The sequence below is a fragment of the Cnephaeus nilssonii genome, assembly GCF_951640355.1.
Source record: "Cnephaeus nilssonii genome assembly, chromosome: 3".
Classification (NCBI taxonomy): Eukaryota; Metazoa; Chordata; class Mammalia; order Chiroptera; family Vespertilionidae; genus Cnephaeus; species Cnephaeus nilssonii.
The window spans coordinates 63,417,076-63,437,348 of NC_137074.1; the positions used below are offsets into that span (position 1 = coordinate 63,417,076).

Here is a 20,273-nt window from a genome sequence, read left to right on the forward strand (position 1 = left end):
CGCTGTTATCCGCTGATCTGGAACACGGGGCCCGTTGAATGGGGTCAGAAGCAGGATGATAGTTCTCCAATTGAAAAGTCGAATGAAACCAAAAGTAATTTGGCAGCCTGTGGCTTAAGTACTGTCCTCAGAATCAGCATTGGCCCAAGCTAAATTAAACATGTTAACTTTCTAGACGTGTGAAAATTGTCTTCATCATTTACCATTAAAAAGAACAAAATGTTGCTAAAGGCGAGAGTTTTTTTGTTTGTTTGTTTGTTTTTTACTGTGTGGTCATATATGTGTGAATTTTAGCTCATAAAATGAGCAGAGGACAGTTTTTATCCCACTGTTTACAAGTGGACTCAAATCTAAAGTTACTGTAGTAACTCGTTGCTTTTGAAAATGTTGAAACCTAGATTCTAACGACCAATTTGTAAATAAATTCTATAGCTGTAAACACTATTTAAGTTATTAACAAACTCAAAAATGGTTTACTCTCCTACCTGTTGCTCCTAATCCCAAGTAACCTTTGCTATCACGTGGGAATAGTTAAAATGAACCTTCATCCCTCCCCCCACCCTCCACATGTAAATTTGACCAGGCCAGATTTATCTGCTTTATGCATTTATGCTTTATAATTAGGGGGTTTCTAGGAAAAGGACAAAACCCTTAAACAATTTACATTGATTTTTCATCCCTTTGTTTGCTTTTGGTTATTTTTATTCAGACTGTATCCAAGTTGTCCATGCACATATAGTGCTCCGGTATCATTGTGCCCTCTCAGGAATAGTCTTCTCTCAAGAAAGCTTTTGGAATTGTCTTTGAAGAATTGTTAATGTTACTCATTGTGTAGTGCTCAAGAATCAGTTCCTAAAATCGGGGTTGTGAGTTCCATTGAGCTCAATTTTGGAGGGCTTTAGGCTTGAGAATATTCAAATTAACAGGAGAGAAGAAGAAGTAGAAAAGTAAGTTTTATAGAAATTTATTAGCTGCTCAGTGAGTCCAGCAGTTTGGTTGTTTGGCTTTGTGATTTCACATCTCACAGACCAGTGGAATACAGGCCTTTTGCATATGAAGATCAGGTGACAAATTAACTGGCTACCAATGTCCAAAGCAGTACATCCTTTTTATGGTGAGGTCCTGATTTTAACAGACTAAAAAAGTTTAAGATTAAAAAGGTCAAATTTTACTCACTTTCAGGAAGAAGTCTTTATGCTTAATGTCTAGTCCAGTTAAGATGTCAGTATTTTGAGATTACTACTGCACCAAGAAAAAACAGATATAATTCATGTGTACACTGACTAGCCACTGGAAGACAATATGAGTTTAAAAGGAATAGTAGAAGAAGAACTTTCATGTGAGGGTTCTAATTTGGGGTGCGTGTGTATGCTTAGAACTACTAGTTGATATGATGCCAGAAAGTTTTTGAGACCCACAAATATACAACTACTTTTGCTATCAAATTTTAATACAAATTTGACTGCTTTGTATAGGAATAAACTCTATGAAAAAAAGTCATTTTTAATGAATTGCTTTTATCTCAGAAGTGAAAGTCTTCAGACTTTCTCTGACAAAATTGGAGTTCCTAGAAAAAAAAAAAAAGGCTACACTGAATAATTCTATCATTTTAGAAGAGCAATAAAAGGTACAACTAAGTTCCTTTAAAGGATCTGACATTTATAAATGAATTACAAATTATTCTGAATATTTTAGAATGAGTGGTAAGTAGATATTTCTTTAAAACATTTGGAGTAAAAAAAGTGGAACTTGATGAGCTCTGCTTTATTCTCTGAAATAATCATGCTTTTCTGAAATGATTGTTTAAATTCAACAACTTGTTTTAGACACTCTTCTAGACACTTGGGAGGTAAGGTGAAGAAGAGATGAAATTGTCTGCATTATAGAGTTTACATTCTAATGTCACATACACTTTGTGTGCTTTAGATTGTTAGGAGAAATTTTTGAATGAAACTTTAAAACCTAGCTGTTTTCTCCATTTTGGGGAATATGTTCTGAAAGAGCTTACAGTTTGAGGGGCAAGGGAGTGTTTATAAATTGCCAATGATAAAGGAAAAGCTTATTTTGTTTCTCATTTTTACCTTTTGTTATTGTTATGAAACTTTCTCCATATACTAGGGTAGGTTAAAAAAAACAACAGAATAGGGTTTGTTTGTTTTTCTTAATTTTAAGCATGCCTTTGAAATAAATAAAATGTTTATATATTTTACATCTTTGGCTTGAAATTTACTGTAAAATTCTTGTGGAGCTTTTGTTAGCAAATTGTGGTAGAACATCACCTAGAATATCTGAAATGTTTTCGTTAGAATGAATAAAAATAGGTGTGAAAATCGAGTGCCTAAGTTTTGTTTTTTCAGTTGGAAATTTGTTGTAATTAATTTACAGGTGACATTAAAGAGAGGCCTGCAAAAAAAAAAAAAGGCTTTGTTATTTAAACCTTTCTTTCAAACTACAAAAGCATTTGATAGGCACTTCTCTGATTTAATAGCACATTTGTAATGCAAGAGAAACATTACAGAAGATTTTAGCATTACTTTAAACCTAATCATTTAGTCTTTAGGTGTAAAAATCCTAGGTTTCTAACAGAAGGAAAGTTGGTGCCTGGTTAAGGGTGTATATGATTTAACAGTGAGTTTGTTGCTTCAAGTAGTGGGTTCCAAAACCGAGTTCATGGTTCTCAAATAACAAGTTCTGACTTTCTTCATGTTTCTTTGTCATGGTGAGTCTTATATTGTTAGCCAAATGTGAGTTGCTTTCTCAAGTAGGGTAACTCTTTTTATACAGCCCTCCATCCCTGGTCTTCCCATCCCCTGCTGTGAAGGGTTTGTGTTCCTTATACCTACATTAGACCTCTATCTATGCTAATTTGTAGCATAATCACCTCTTCCAAAAAGGGTGCATATTAATGAACTTTAGAGAAAGTTGAGGTTGCCTCTATTTGTGTACCGACTTGCCAGCATCTGAAAATTGTAAATAGGAAGATTTAGGAAAAAAAGCAGAGACTATAACTAATGGAATATGTTGTTTTAGCTGAAATCTTTTTTAAAGAGCAAAGTGGAAGAATGGTTGCTAGAATGTTAAAAATGAAGAACTTATCCTAATTGGAGTGAGGATGGTTGATGTATGTGTGTTTATGGACATGTGAGTATATATTTTTATATGAGCAGTTTGTGAATAAAGACATATTTCAGTACTGGATAAATAATTCCAGTCCTGCCTGTGGTCCTTGACATGGAAGGAATTCAAAGTTCCCAGGTGATATTGTTTAACTCAATTTGTTACCAGAAGTTTGCTCTGAGCAACATGAAACACAAGCTAATTAAAACTTTGTAATAATTTTGGATTCAAATATATTTTGGAAGTTTTTTTTAAAGCATGATTACCAAGCAGCTCATAAAATAAATGAAATTTAAAGTGAAGAGTTCTTAAACCGTGGATCCATATAAGAAGACAATTGAGAATTTCCAAAAGAGGTATTCATAGGGCAAAAATTAAAACCTTTACATCTTTCAGATTTTTAGAGTATTAAGTAAGCATGACTAATTCTATTAATATTCATATTTTAGGTATATGTAAGTATGTGTACAGTGCATTTTAAGTCAAAATTTGGGGTGTTATTGGCTAGACACAGTTATTTCTTTGCCAGAGACACTAGGCTGTGTGAGGGCTAACCATCTGTCAAGTGATAGAGACAAAGAAAGGTTTAAATTACTAGTCTAAAATTTCCACAAACTTGTTTTGAATTGTATTGTCATTTTGTTTTGGCCTTCGTACTCTGTGTTGAATATGCACTGGGTCAGTCACCCCACTTTGTTTTATGAACAAACTATTCAAGGTCTGGATGAGGTTATTGTCACAGCTGATGTGATCTAGAGGCAAGATAAAATATGTTTTGATTTTGCGTTTATGTAAAGATAAAAAATTCGCAATTGGGCCACCTACTAGCAGTTATACAAATGATTTCAAGCACACGTATCTTCACCCACTGATTCTGAATTTTGGGTGTCTTAATTTTTTTGCTTTATATATTCAAGCCTTGTATTTTAAACCCATTCCTGAGCTGGTAGGGGGAAGTAGCAACAGGAATCCAGATTGCCTGTTTTAGGTACAATATGGTGTGATGTGAAATTGAAATAGCAGATTGGTGAGAAACTTTAGTTTCAAACAAATATAAACTAGTTTGCTCAGTGAAGTCATACACAAAACAGTAGTCTCTATTGACAAGGCAAACTTTTTTATTTTTTATTTTTTTCCCCAGTAATTTCCACATCATGAGGTCACTGTTTCTTTAGGCCAGTAGTCTATTACCAAGGCATTATATAAGAAAAAGAAGCCCTAATATTTCTGACTGTAATGATATACTTAGTTATGGCAGACTGAGAAATTATTTATAGCAGTGCTAATTATATCAATAAAAATAGCAATATTAATGCTGTGAGTGTCAAAATCCATTTCTGACAGTATGTGGTAAACAGAACTATAGTCAAACAAAGCAGCCAGCCTGTCTCCACTGTTAGCTCATGAATATGTACTTCAGGAAAAATATACACACAGTTTAGAGAATTGGGTGTACTGATTTAATCTTTTCAATTACTTTTGACTTTTTAAAATATGTTCTTTATTTCTAATTCACATGATATTAAAACGACTTGGATTTTTAGTTTTGAAATTCTTGGTATCTATTTTACTGTGAATAGTAAGATTCTAGAGATTTATTTATAGTTAAGTGTGCTAAAAATTTAAAAAACAATGCAAGACAAAACAAAACCATTACTACAATTCACACACACACACAAACACACACACACACACACACACACTAAATCTCTGGCTTCCTTTAGATGCTAAAAAGTATCCTTTTCCATATTTTTTTAAAATTTTTACTTAATAAGTCTTTATTGTTCAGATTATTACAGTTGTTCCTCTTTTTTCCCCCATAGCTCTCCTCCACACGGTTCACACACCCCCTGCCCTTACCCCCCCCCCCCCACTGTCCTCATTCATAGGTGTACCATTTTTGTCCAATCTCTTCTCACACCCCCAACACCCCCTTCCCCCTGAAAATTGTCTGTCCACTCCCTTTCTATGCCCCTGGTTCTATTATTATATTCACCAGTTTATTCTGTTCATCAGACTTTTTTTTTTCACTTGATTTTTAGATTCACTTGTTGATAGATATTGATTTGTTGTCACTTTGTTGTTCATAATTTTTATCTTTACCTTTTTCTTCTTCCTCTTCTTAAAGAATACCCTTCAGCATTTCATATAATACTGGTTTGGCGGTGATGAACTCCTTTAGCTTTTTCTTATCTGTGAAGCTCTTTATCTGACCTTCAATTCTAAATGATAGCTTTGCTGGGTAGAGTAATCTTGGTTGTAGGTTCTTGCTATTCATCACTTTGAATATTTCTTGCCACTCCCTTCTGGCCTGCATAGTTTCTGTTGAGAAATCAGCTGACAGTCCTATGGGTACTCCCTTGTAGGTAACTAACTGTTTTTCTCTTGCTTATTTTAATATTCTGTCTTTGTCTTTTGCCCTTGGCATTTTAATTATGATGTGTCTTGGTGTGATCCTCTTTGGATTCCTTTTGTTTGGGGTTCTCTGTGCTTCCTGGACTTGTAAGTCTATTTCTTTCACCAGGTGGGGGAAGTTTTCTGTCATTATTTCTTCAAATAGGTTTTCAATATCTTGCTCTCTCTCTTCTTCTGGCACCCCCATAATTCGGATGTTGGTACGCTTGAAGTTGTCCCAGAGGCAACTTTTCTGGTTGGGTGTTTTTTGCTTCTTCTTGTTTCAAATCTTTGACTTGATTCTTGGGATCCTCTAGTCTGCTGTTGGATCTCTGTATATTATTCTTTATTTCAGTAAGTGTATGCTTAATTTCTAATTGGTCCTTTTTCATATCCTCGAGGGTCTCACTAAATTTATCAGAGGTGTCTAGAAGATTCTTGAGTAACCTTATAACCGTGGTTTTGAACTCTGTATCCAGTAGTTTGCTTTCCTCCATTTCTTTCATTTGTGACCTGTTTTGTTGTCCCCACATTTTGGCTGCTTCCCTGAGTTGATAGCGTGGCTTTGTGTGCTAGGTGTCCTATAGGGCCCAGTGGCTCAGCCTCCCTAATTACCTGAGGTGGACACTCTTGGTGCACCCCTTTGTGGGCTGTGTGCACGGTCTTGTTGTAGTTAAGCCTTGATTGCTGTTGATATCGCTGGGAGGAATTGACCTCCAGGCCAGTTGGCTGTGAGAATCAGTTGTGTCTATGATGGGAAAACTTCTGTGCTGGAGACACCCTTATGGGGCAAGACTTGCTTCATTGGGGCTTTGGCACTCACTGAGTCTGCCTCCTGAGTGTGTCTCTTATGGATGTGAAGAGTTGTAATCTGGATGGTCTCACTCTGATTACTGGGTACACTGGCTCTTGGATCTCCAAGGAGGTGCAAAGTCAACCACTGCCTGAGGCCACCCAGCAGGAGCTACAGAGAGATCTTCAGGTTCCTCCTCTTTGTTTGGGGTTTGGAGGTGCCCAGATGAGGCCCAGCTGTGAAGCAATACAAGCTGCTCTTGAGCCTTGGGTCTTCTTTTGGAGGCTCTGAGTCTCTCTGACCCAGTTGCAGTATGTTTGGTTTCAGATTGCAAAGGGCCAGGCCATTCATATGTAAAATCCTCTGCACACAGCTTGGGTGGGTTGTAAATTGGGTGGGGCGGGGTCTCAGGGAATCACCAGGGTGGAGCAAACAGCAATGGCTGACCCTCAGCCCTGCCCCGAAGCGGTTTCTGGGTTTCTGTGTCCCGTGGCACCTTGCAGGAACAATGATCGCTGCAAGCACCTCTGAGAGAAAGCTGTCCTCGTGTTCCAGCCAATGCCAGACTGTCCAGTTTCTCCCCGTATGAGTCTGGGTCCCCACATCTCGCCTGGAACTGGAGTTCAGAAAAGTTGGGAGCTTGTATCTCCCTCCCAGTTGAAAAAGACAACAGTGTTCTCAGTTGCCAGCCCCTTTCCGTGCGTGCGTGCGTGCCTCCGTACTTCCACACTTCACTTCTGCACCTCTGCACCTTCTCCGAGTCTCAGTGTGCTTTTCTCTTTCCTTCTAGTTGTATAATTTCCACTCAGCCAGCCTTCCCCTGGTTCTTGATGATATCCGTTTTGTCTTTTAGTTGTAGTTTTGAAGTGGTTGTGCGAGGCAGCAAGTTCAGGTGTTTACCTATGCTGCCATCGTGGTTTCTCGAGTCTTTTCCATGGTTTTGATATAAGGAAGTGCATACATTTCCTTTGGTGTTTTCATTACTTTTGAATTTATGATATTTTATCCTTTTATTGATTTCAGAGAGGAAAGGTGAGGGAGAGAGAGATAGAAACATCAATGATGAAAGAGAATCATTGATGCCTGCCCCCCACTGGGTATTGAGCCTGAAACTTAGACATGTGCCCAGACCAGGAATGAAACTATGACTTCTTGGTTCATATTTCAGTGCTTAACCTCTGAGCAACACTGGCTGGGCTGAATTTTATGATATTTTAAACTTACTTTCCTAGGAATATAAAATCAAGATAATAGAAGTCATTAAATTTAAAGGTTTTAACTTAAAGGGACAACATGTAACTTTTAACCCCCCCCTCCCCCCAATATATTATATTTAACTCTCTTATGTTACTGTACATTGTCAAGAATCTCAGATGTAGAGTTAGGAAAGATTATCCTAGGTCTAGTTGTATGATCTTGGGCATGTCATATAATCTCTTTGGATCTCTCCCTGAGCTTCAACTTCAGGGATCCTTTTAGTTTTAATAATATGAGTATGTTTCTTTCAACAATCAAATATTTTAGTTTCAGATAATGTTAGGGGAAGTGATGGTTAGGGTTCCAGAAAAGAGTATATGTAAAATATTTGACTTTGCTTTTGATTTTTCGTCCTTGATAAAACTTTTTAAAAATGGTATTTCCTTTTAAATATGTCATAGTATTATAAGTACTACATAATATTAGTATAGGTAGTTAATATTATGTACTTATAATCTTTTATAATTCGTTATTATAATAAATTTATTAGTTTACATAAGTAAACTTTTTTACCGATCCTTCACTCATGAAGATATGTTGATAATAGAATTTATAAATATGATATTTTTGCATTTCACTCTACCTAAAGTTGATTAACTGGGGAAGGCAGGTAATATTAACTCACAGTCATTTTCTAATTCCATAAAACAGTATAGTCAGATAAATTGATATATTTCTTCAAAGTGAAAAGATAAACTTGGTTTTTGTGCCTCTCTAAGCAAAAAGTCAGGAGCCATCGCCATATAGATCTTATAAAATTAGTAATTTTTAACTACTGCTTGATTTTTGATCAGTATAACATACCCATCTGCAGATAGATTTACATAAAAGCGTTGATAAGACAGACAAAAGAAGTTGACCATTTTGATGAAGAATAGTGGAAAGAATCTGTATTAGAAAAGACTTTACAAATATTTCACTGTTTTATATAGAAACAAACTGCCACAATTCTTGTGTCCCCACATGATAGGTCTTTATTTAAATAAACCTCAAAGTTTTCATTTAACATTGAAAATAAAAATTCACTCTCAGTTTCTTTTTAATTGACTCATATTCCTTTTGCTGGTAACGAGAGGCTCAAAACCATCAAATACTTTGCTGATTCCATTTGTGAATAGGTAATGTGGAGAAAGCTATACTATCTGGATCCCCCACCCCCTTCCCTACATCCATCCACAGATCTAGATATTTCTGGCACTGGTTGTAACATTTTTATAAATCACCTCATAGACAGAATATACAGCATACTCTCTAATACAGGGTGGAGAAAAGTAGGTTTACAGTTATGAGTTTGTGAAACAGTTTATTCTTCCATTATTATTTATTAATTATTGTATTATTTTTCATACCCACAACTGTAACTTGCCCTGTATATTAGATAAGGGTAACTTATTCAGGCCTTCTTAATGTCTAGTTGATAGACATGGCAAGAAAATTTAGATCAACGATTCGACACAAAAGGTGATGAGTGTTTTTATTTGTGCAAATAAAAGGAAAATTATTCTAAGTGATATTTTGAAGGGAAGCTGAGTCCTGGCCAGTTTGGCTCAGTGGAAAGAGTGTTGGACCTCAGACTGAAGGGTTCTGAGTTCAGTTCATATCAAGGGCACGTACCTTGGTTGCAGGCTCAATCCCCAGCTCTGGTGGGGAGTGTATGCTGGGAGCAACCAATCTATGTGTTTCATGTTGATGTTTCTCTCTTTGTCTCTCCCTTCCCCTTCCACTCCCTCTAAAAATCAATGGAAAAATATCCCCAGGTAAGGATTAATAAAAATCATATCTGATAAAAGAATAATATGCAAATCGACTATCACTCCAACACACAAGATGGCTGCCCCCATGTGGACACAAGATGGCCGCTACAAAATGGCTAGCGGGGAGGGAAGTTGGGAGGGACCAGGCCTGCAAGGGAGGGTAGTTGTGGGCGATCAGGTCTGCAGGGGAGGGCAGTTGTGGGGGACTGAGCCAGCAGGGGAGGGCAGTTGGGGGCGACCAGGCCTGCAGAGGAGGACAGTTAGGGGCAATCGGGCTGGTAGGGGCGTCGATCAGGCTGGCAGAGGTGTGGTTAGGGGGTGATCAGGCTGCCAGGCAGAAGCGGTTAGGGGCAATCAGGCAGGCAGACAGGGAGTGGTTGGGAGCCAGCAGTCCTGGATTGTGAGAGGGATGTCTGACTGCCCATTTAGGCCCGATCTGGGATCAGGCCTAAACGGGCAGTCGGATATCCCTCGAGGGGTCCCAGATTGGAGAGGGTGCAGGCTGGGCTGAGGGACACACACACACACACACACACCCTCCCCTCCGTGCACGAATTTCGTGCACCAGGCCTCTAGTAAATAAAATAATAGGGAAGCTGAGTTTAGTCTTAGTTAGTTTTATATTCAGCACATGTAATGAGGAATTAATATAGATTCTTTTCTAAAGACAATGATGCAAAAAAGACTAGTAAAAATATTGGTGGGAAGCATAGTGAAAAGAAAAGAAATACATTCTGCTCTTGTACTAAACAACAATAATAGCAAGAATAGCCAATATTTATTAAGAATTTACTCTGTACCAGGCATTGGTTATATCTACATTTTCTCAGTTAATTCCATAATCCCATGAGACAGGTACTTTCATTGTGCCCTTTTAAAAGAGACAATGTGGCTCAGAAAGGTTAAGTAACTTGTTCAAAGTCACACAGCTAGTGGATAACAGCTGGGAATGCAAACTCAAATTCAGCTTTAGAGAACCTAAAGCTTTTAATCACCATCCCATCATGCTTCTATTCTGGGACCATTTTCACTCAATGCTTGCCCATATTCGTACTAGTAATTTTATTTTAAGAAAGTTATAGTGGCTTTGGAGAAGGGCACAAGGTGAAAGGTGTAAGTGGGAGAAATGGTTGCTATGGTAGAGTCTGTTTTTAAAATTTAACTCTTCAGTTTAGAATAACAAATGCTGAGAGAGAATTTGTCTAAAGGTTTTACAGTGGGTGGACTGGGTACTGCTGCCTGATTTGATTCAATGAACAACAGTATTTCCTTGGACTGTTAAAGTAGGAGCAATTCAAAGGAATCATTAGATACTGGGAAGATTGGGAAGATAAAGATAAAAAAGAAGTAAACCTAAATAGATTGAGTAACTAAGAACTAGGGATCATACAGAAAAAAAAAAAAAAGGTGAAGTAGGACAGAAATACAATATATTAAAAACTGTGCCAGATCCTTCAGACTGTGGAAAGTCCTTACATTTATTTGTTTGTACCCTTACATTTGTTTCAGAAACCAGCAGCTGGCTTAAATAGGGACTGCCTAGAGTTTGGGATAGAAAGACTGCTCGGGTTTTGACACAAAACAAACATGATCACCAATACTAATTTAGAATTAGTCAATAAGTTTATGTGAATTACAAAGAAATGCAATTTAGTACAAAAAATGTATGTGGTAAACCTGAGAATGGTTGTTATATATAAGTGCCTACTTTGTGCCATTCCATTATGAGATCACTTTTTTTGGGAAATTTATAAGTTGCTATTTGCTGATCATTTGCCAAATATAAGAAAACACTTGTTAGCTTTTCTAGGGATTGGATAGGTGAAATAAATAGTACTTTAATTTAATTTCATTATGTAGTTTAACTTTTTATCTCCTCCTTAACACATTCATTGAGTTTTAAACCAGGCTACACCAGGTTTAAGGTAGAATAGAGTCTATTTCTCTTATATAACTTTAACTTTTCCTTAATTTGTCACCATAATGAAAGAAAGGTTTATTTTTATGTGATAGGATAAATACATTTCTATCAGAGTTATAGGCTCAAATCATCAGCCCAAGTAAAGTCAGTTTATATGAGTTTGGATTATATTTAGGATAGCCAGCATGAATTAATGGAAAGGGAATTATGGAAACTTCAAAATGAATTTTTATTTCAAATAATTTTAATGACATCAAATCAAGCATAAACTGATATGTATGGCATGTATACATATTAACTCACCCTTTTATATAAGGTATTGTAGACTTCAAAAGTTTTTAAGAGTTAATATTCATTGTTGATATATATATATGCATATATACGAGTTGGATCATCTGAATGGAGTAAAAGAAGAAAGTGCTTATACCATCACTTTTGTGACTTTACTTTTCCTTATGACAGTATTTTTTATTTTTTCAGACTTATGTTAGTGCATTAGGAAATATGGTGCAATAATCGTTTTGTATGTTTCAAATGGATGTATCACTAAGAAAAATATACTGTGAGTTTAGAAAGGAGATCAGTGTTCAGTTTATGCATGATACCTTTTCCCTTTAAGTTCATTGTCATTGGAACTTTTTTGTTCTTGTTCTTTTGACATCTTATAGTACCTAGTCTTTTAAACAGCTATGTTGTTTGCACCTGACCCATAGAGAAATACCTTTGAAAACTAGTGCTCTCAGTAATTTTTCATGTTCTAGTGGAGGGTTGAGAACAAGGCAGTGCTATGTTCAGGGGTGATTTGGACTGAAAAACAGTATGGAAAATAATGAGCAGAAGTCCAGACCCTTCTGATTCAGATATTCTACATTATAGTCTCAACATTTGTTAGAAAGTGAATTGCCAAAGTGTATAAAAGCCAAAAATAAAGGGTGTTTTTCCCCTGTAATTTTCTTTTATGCGTACCTCTGCTTCTGTCTATTATTTGTGTAATGTTGAGTTTTATTTTGCAAAAAATGGGTGCATCCAGTGTAAAGTAATTGGATTCGGTTTGGGTTTGGTGTTTTATATGAAGTTTAACTCTTGACTCAAATTCTTTGACATTCATCACTCAGGAAAAGTAGCATTTAGAACTGCAGTTCCTTAAGGGCAGATTCCATTTTTTATTATCTTTAAAGCCTTAGTGCTTAGCATAGTATCTGGCACACTGGAGGGATTCAGTGTTGATCAGGCTCTTTTGTAATTGTTAAAGGAAGATTACTTTGATCTTTGCTTACCAGGTTTCCCATTCCCTCATTTTCTTTTGACTGGCTCAAATTTAGCATTGTTATCATTATTACCTATTATAGGCTTTCTCTGTACTTCCCTCAGTTCCAAACATTTTTACACATGCTTATGATCTTTTCTCTTTTTATTTAATGAAATTCTATCATCACAGAGGTTCCAATAAAAAATTGTATTTACCGTGATTCAAAAAGAAATATATCAGATATCACCCATCAGCAGTAAAGCAAATCTACTACAATCAATTCAGGATATTGTGTTGAATAGAGTACACAGAATTACACTACCTAGTGATTCAAGGATGAAACCCAAATTTCATATCCTATACGATTCCTATCTGGATAATAGGACAAACAACCCATAGTATTTTTTACATTTAATAGATGGCAATTGAGATTTGAAACATTCTGTATGATCTTTCTAATTCTTAACAACAACAAAAATAAATAAAGTTCATAAAATTTCATACAACTAAAAGAGTTTTTTGCTTATTTTAACTTACTATCTAAGTTGTTTAGAAGTCTAGTCTGGTGAAACATTTTAATATTGGGTGATATTATATCCTTAGCTCTTCTAGAAAGCGAAAAATGTAATTGGCTGTGAACAACGTGGAGGGTGATGTCATGTAAACCATGATGTAGAATGTATGTTTAATTCCTATATAGTGGCTGACATTCTTTTTCATAATTATAAGTCTTGCTAGTTAGACATTGGGAAAGTTATGTGATTGGCTAAGGTCATAATTTGTATTTTTACTAACTGAAGCTACAGTAAATTGATTTGAAGTTGTTTCCAAACAAAAGATAATTATGTGCTGAATAATTAAAACTGGGATTGCATTGAAGCTTACTACAAGTGATTAATAGCTGTAGTATGTTTTGGGATCTGTATCTAAGCATAAAGAGAACATACCATTTTCATATATTCAGGGATATGTTTTCTGAGAAAAAGTATTGATTCTTGGGAATAATTATAATGAAGTCCCAGACACACTGCAGACTCATATACCTCCCTTTCTCAACATTTTTAAAATTAAGGCTTCTGAAAACCAGATGACCTTTGTATGGCTACCTTCCCCTTCATTTTCAATTTCTGGCTGCTTTTCTGAATCAAATCGCTGCTGAGATCTGTGAACAATTGTCACGACACCCTGGGCAGGAAAACACTGCTTTGAAACTTTTTTCTACTTTTCAGTTGGGCAAGCAACTAGAGAACGCTACTAGAGTCAAAAGGTAAATATCAGAAAACAGGAGATATTGGGAAGAAGAGCTTGGGCTTCAGAGGTCTGTGAACCACCGTGGGAGAAGATTAGTAATCACCTATTTTAAGTTTCTTAAGTCTCCTCAGCTAGCTGAAAAGCCAAAGTAGCTAAATATGCTAGCTGAGTTTTCTCTGTTTCTGAGGATGCAAAGAAGTAACAAGAGAGGACAACAGAAATTCTCCTCCTAATGCCTTGGCAGGGAACGGACTGACTGTCTACCTTTTCTTTTCACTAAGTGTGATACTTTTGCCATTTAGGATTACTCCAACTACCAGACCTGCGTTGTCAATGAGAAAATAACAGTCCATTGAAGGGGACCGAGTAGTGGAGGAGAGAGGAAGATCAGGTAGGAAAATCAGAGTAGACACTGCAACTAGTGCTACTGGCAAAATAAATGAAACCTGAGTTTGAAAAAAAGCATTTGGGGAAATTCAAATATAGAACAAAAAGAATTTTAGGTACTAAGAAAAATATATCAGCTAAACAACTCAGTGGAAAAATCAAAGGAGAACATCACTGTTGAAACATGAATCAGTGAACTGAAAGAACAAGTGCAATAAATATATCAAAGCACATAGAACAAAAACATGATGAAAATCTTGCATAAAAGGGATGAGTCTTGTAGGATGGATTAGAAGTCAAAACGTGAATAATAGGAGTTACAGAGGGAGAAATAAAAACAGAGGAGAGGTATAATTTAATAAGAGAAAATTTCTCTGAGATTCAGAAAGATCGGAGTCTGTATTGAAAGGGTTTGCTGATTTTTACATTTCAGGCCAAATAAACTTTTCTACAGATGATTTATAGTTTGAGATCAAATCAAACTCTAGGTCATACCTATGTCAAGGTTGACATGCAGCTTATATCCTTTGATAAAACTTAGGTGGTATATTTCAGTGTGTTCAGTGTTTATTTTCTTTGGTTGGTACCTTCTGTATCAGTTGTTAAATATTTCTAACTAGAAGCCCGGTGCACAAAATATATCTTAGGTACTGTAGTGATTTTAACAAGGTAACAATATAGAAATGAAAACATTTAATAATATTTAAGAATATAACTAGAAATCAGCATATAATACAATTTTAGACTAACCCCTTGACTTCTGTGTCTCAGAATCTCAATCTTTAAAAGAGTATATTTTTCTCATTTATTTCACACAATTCTTTGTGAGGGTCAAGTGAAATAAGTGTCTAAGTGCTTTTAAAAACATAATACTTTGTGCAAAGAATGATGATAATGAAAATCTGAAGGCAATCATGTTTTACATTTAATGGTCATGTTTTTTTTATATATATGTATATATTTCAAGTTGCATGTTTGATATTAAGCCTCTTCACATTTTATAATAGAACATATTACTGATGAAGGTGTCAAAGCTTCAAAAAGACAAAACATGGAAGGTGTAAATACATTTAATTGCTCAAAATCCAAGATGAGTCTGTAGAAATGTATATTTTCCTGGTCATTGAGGGGAATTTCTTATTCAGGTATATCTCCTGATGACCCTTTGTTCTATAGAGATATTAATGTTTTATGTGAAATCTGGGATTTTATCACATCTGGATAAAATGATAATGTTGAATTTTGTTTTGACTTACTAAATGGCCTTGGACAGCTAAGCACAGCTGTGAAATCTGTTGTTATATTTAATTAGAAATTCTCTTTGTAATTTGTAGCTGCAGTTAATAGTGACTGTAGCCTGAATACTTTAGTAAAATTTTTATTGTCCATTGGTAACCAGAAACCCAATTTGCCATTGGGTAATTTGGGGTGGTGGTGCTAATACAGGGAAATACCTACTTTAGATTTATTGGTTAAAAACACTACAGAAGAGTTAAAACATTTACATTCTTTTATTATAATCTTCATATACTAAAGTCTATACTGTATTATTAAATACTCGCAACCTCGGCTTTGTCCGGAAGGTTGTCTGGAAGGATGTCCGGTCTAATTAGCATATTATGCTTTTACTAGAGGTCCGTTGCAGGAAGATTCCTGCAAGAATAGGGCTTCCTGCGGCCTGAGCGAAGCAGAGAAGGGAGTGAAGCCTGCTGCAGCGGGCTTCCCTCCCGCCACCACTGCCGCCACCACCCCCCTTGCCCCGCACCTGCATATGCAAATTAACCACCATCTTTGTTGGGTAAATTTGCATACTCGCTCTGATTGACTGGTGGGCGTAGCGGAGTGATGGTCAATTTGAATGTTTCCCTTTTATTAGTGTAGATTATTATAGATTATTATAGATGCCTAGATTTTGGTTTGGAGAATGGATGAATGTGTTTCTCTAAGTCTAAATCAATTATTATATCTGACTCTTCTCAAGAATACATCCTCATTCTCTCTATATCTATCTATTTATCTATCTTTTCATTTAAAAATTTTCTTTCCCCAGTAATTTTGTTTTTACTTTCTCCATAAATATTCTTGCAGCTTCATTAGTCTGATTTTCTTCAGCTTCTTTACTATTCCTCCAGTAAGGGAGACAATGTTATAAGAAAATTGAAAAGATAGATCTCAAAAAAGATAATTTCTCTGCATTTCTTTCAGTAGACATTACCCAAGGGTACCAGTAAAAACTACCTGAATTGATTATCTTTGATATTATATGTTTCACATAATGAAATCATTTGGTCAGGCATATTTGCACTTATTATTTGTATATTGATTATCTTTATTAAGTATTAAATTAACAGCAATATTGAAAGATATATCTTTTTAATATATCTCTTCACTCTTGCTTAGCAATACTAGTGTTAATAGAGCAGTAGAAGGACTTTTCAGAATATACTGTATGCATTCTTGGATGTATGTCATTGCAAGTCATCTTTTAATTCTGTTCTTTTTCTGCCTCCTTTCAAGAAAATTTCTCCTCTCCAATGATTGCTCTCCCAAATGGAAGTTGCAGTTTGATAGAGAACAGCAAGGGAATCTTCAAGTAATCTGTTTATTCTGATCCTCAAGAATCCTAAGTGATATTCCCTTAATTATTAATATTCTCTAAGTCTCTTGTAACTCAGGAAAAGTTTCTTTCACTTCAAAGTAAACCTTGAACCCCAGAATCTTTCATCAATATCTTCAGCTTCACTTTGGAATGGGCTGAAACCAAATCATTATTTCTTAACACTGTAGTAAACTTCCCAAAATAATGGCACCAGTCATCCCATTCAGTGGTCAGGCCAGTTTATTTAGTTTATCCTCCAAGTCTTGAGACATGGATGCTCAGCTGTTTTTTTTTTAAACTAAGTTTTAACTTGACTGAATAAAAATGTTTACCTCTTCCATTTACTATCTTTTATTTCATTCTTCTTTCATTTGTTATTTTTCATAAAAAATCATGATTGTATATGTGACATAGCATCAGGTCTCAGGTCATATTTGATCTTTTATTTTCTCAGATGTCCAGAGCTTGTGTAGTGGCATATTTATCAGAGGATTGGCAAGTATCCTGCATAATGTGTCTGGTAGAGACAGTCTTTGACAATCTGCCTCCATTCTTAATCCTTTGTGTTTCTAGAATACTTGCTTCTTTTGTTTCCCATTCTCTGTGTCTACTTTGATTTTTAAAATAAAATATATAATCAGATAGTAAATATGTTTTAATAATTCATATTGAAACATATTAAATGATTAATCTGCTATTCTAGGTATTTGTTAAATTATGTGAAAGGCAAAGTTAAGAAGAAAGAAGTTTCTGTGGGATGGAATGAAAATAGATGCCCACAAAAATATTAAAATAATGTGGCAAATAGTTGATTTATGAGACTCCAGTTATTTCTTACAGGTGAAGATATCTTAGGGGGATGTAGATTTGAGAATGTAGAGGAAAGACCTTTCACTGACCTGCAATAGGGAGAGGTGTATGATGACACAGCCCACAGAACTAGCTTGTGACGGATCATTGGAAAGGAACAAGAGTTGGAAATTTATGGAAAACCATGCATGATTTTCATAGTAATTGGAGTTTTGAGGTAAATTACTAGGCCCTGACTTTTTTTTTTTAATCCTCACCTGAGGATATTGTGTGTGTGTATGTGTGTGTGTGTGTGTGTGTGTGTGTGTGTGTGTGTGTGTGTGTTTTATTGATTTTAGAGATGAGTGTCGGAGGGGAATAAAAACATCAATGTGAGAGAGAAACATTGATTGGTTGCCTCTTGGTTCATACCTGACTGGGGATCAAAACCAAAACCTAAGTATGGAGAACCCGCAACCTTTTGATGTATGGGTCACTGTTCGAAACAACTGAGCAACCTGACCAGGGCAACCCTGACTTTTTAGTTGATACATTTTTGCCTCAAGAGTGGATGTTTGATATTGGAAATTAGTATCTAGAAAAGGTAGAACTTGGAGTAGTTGGAAAGTGAGCTAGCTATGTGAATGTAGGCTTATGGAAAGGTGATTGTCTAGGGCAGTGGTTCTCAACCTTTGTAATGCCGCGACCCTTTAATACAGTTCCCCATGTTGTGGTGACCCCCAACCATAAAACTATTTTCGTTGCTACTTCATAACTGTAATTTTGCTACTGTTAAGAATAGTAATGTAAGTATCTGTGTTTTCCGATGGTCTTATGCGACCCTGCTAGCAGTTCTCAACCTGTGGGTCACGACCCACAGGTTGAGAACCGCTGCTTGTAGAGCCTAAGACCATCGGAAAACACAGATACTTACATTACTATTCATAACAGTAGCAAAATTACAGTTATGAAGTAGCAACGAAAATAATTTTATGGTTGGGGGTCACCACAACATGGGGAACTGTATTAAAGGGTCGCGGCATTACAAAGGTTGAGAACCACTGCAGTAGAGCATCTTTTCATATGCTTATTTGACATCTATACACTGAATGGCCAGATTATTATGATCTCTGAACGCATAATAATCTGGCCACTCAGTGTATACATATATATTAGAGGCCCGGTGCATGAATTCGTGCATGGGTGGGGTCCAGTCAGACTAGCCAGGGGGAGGGGACATGGGTGGTTGGCCTGCCTGTCTGCTGGTTGAACTCCTGGTCGAGGGGACAATTGCATATTAGCCTTTTATTATATAGGATACACACTGAGTGGCCAGATTATTATGCGTTCAGAGATCATAATAATCTGGCCACTCAGTGTATATTTTCTTTGGTGAGGTGTCTGTTAAGGTCTTTGGCTTTTTTTTTTTTTAATCAGGTTATTATTGAGTTTCAAGAGTTCTTTGTATATTTTGGATAACAATCAGATGTATCTTTTACAAATATTTTCTCTTGATATTGTCTTTCATAAATCAGAATTTTAATTTTAATGAATAAACTTACTGGCTTATTGTAGCAACTTGAGGATCTTCTAGAATTTTTAATTCTCAGACTTGTCTACACTGAATCTCTAGTAACTGGTCAATGGCAGTTCAGGTTTTCCTACCCCAACACTGGTTCTGGTTCCCCTTAAAAATTTCCACTAGTGAGTCTCTGTATTTGCCTGTCTCTTTCCCATCTTGGTGGCAATGGTTTGCCCTATTTTCTGCCCTCTAATGGATCCAAGAAAATCTAGTTGATTTTTTGAGTCTGCTCAGCTTTTTACTTGTTGTTAGGACTTCCAAGTTCCTTACATATGGAACCAGAAATCAGAAGTTCTCCTATTGAATTTTATTAGTTAAGTGCCATATGAGAAATCTAATCCTTATTCATAACCGTAAATAAGTAATTCACAATTTAGTGCTCATGTTCTCTCACTGGTTTTTTCTCTCCCCCTTTCTTCCTCTTTTAGAATGAAATTAAAATATTTGGGAACTTTTATTTTCATTGGAACTATTAAATAAGAAGTTGACACATAGGTAAAGTAGAATTAAACACAAAAAACATAAGGTGAGATTTATTAAGTACTTACTGGTTGCCTGGCATGGAGCTTAATTGGTTCATACTCTTGAATTAGTCTGTTGGATTTATTTATTTTTTTTAATTTTATTTTTTAAATTTATGTTTATTGTTGAGAATATTATAGGTGTCTGCCTTTTTTTCCTCCATTGTCACCCTCTAGCCAGTTCTCACCCCACTCCAGGCTTTCAACTCACTATTGTCTGTGTTAGTCTGTTGGATTTAAATCCTGATTATGGCCTGTAGCTGTAGGGCCTTGGGCCTAACTTTTCTCAACTGTAAAAAGGTATAATATGAGTACTTAATAGAATTTTATGATGATTAAATGAGAAAATGTATAAAATTTCTATCATACTGTCCACCATATGGTCAAATGCTTAATAAATGCTACTTATTATCAGGACTTGAGTGATCACATTTAGTTATTACACAAGCTCTGGTCTATAGGTACTTTGATTTCTCCCATTTTAAAGATACAGAAAAAAAGCTTTTAATGATATTAAGGGCTTTGTCTAAAGCATCTGGGTCAAGATTTGACTGAATCTAGAAACTACACACTCCTTTAACTTTTATGCTCTATTTATTCCTAATTAGTAAGGAACATTTAAGTTAAGGGCTCAAAGAAATATTTATTTTTTAAAAGTT

The 20,273-nt window shown here is 35.8% G+C and overlaps 1 protein-coding gene across 3 annotated transcripts in view; it reads left to right on the plus strand.

The window, feature by feature from the left end:
- ZBTB20 (zinc finger and BTB domain containing 20) overlaps positions 1 to 20,273 on the plus strand; it is an 899,572-nt gene that overhangs the window by 1,129 nt on the left and 878,170 nt on the right. Inside the window, exon 2 of one of the 3 annotated variants that reach the window (XM_079767021.1) lies at positions 14,039 to 14,127. The exons of 1 other annotated variant lie outside the window; for it this stretch is intronic. The gene's annotated coding sequence lies outside the window, so the exon portion shown is untranslated. Of the gene's footprint in view, positions 1 to 13,789; positions 14,128 to 20,273 lie in introns of those variants that run through there. One more of the 3 variants, XM_079767032.1, reaches the window with a different exon arrangement.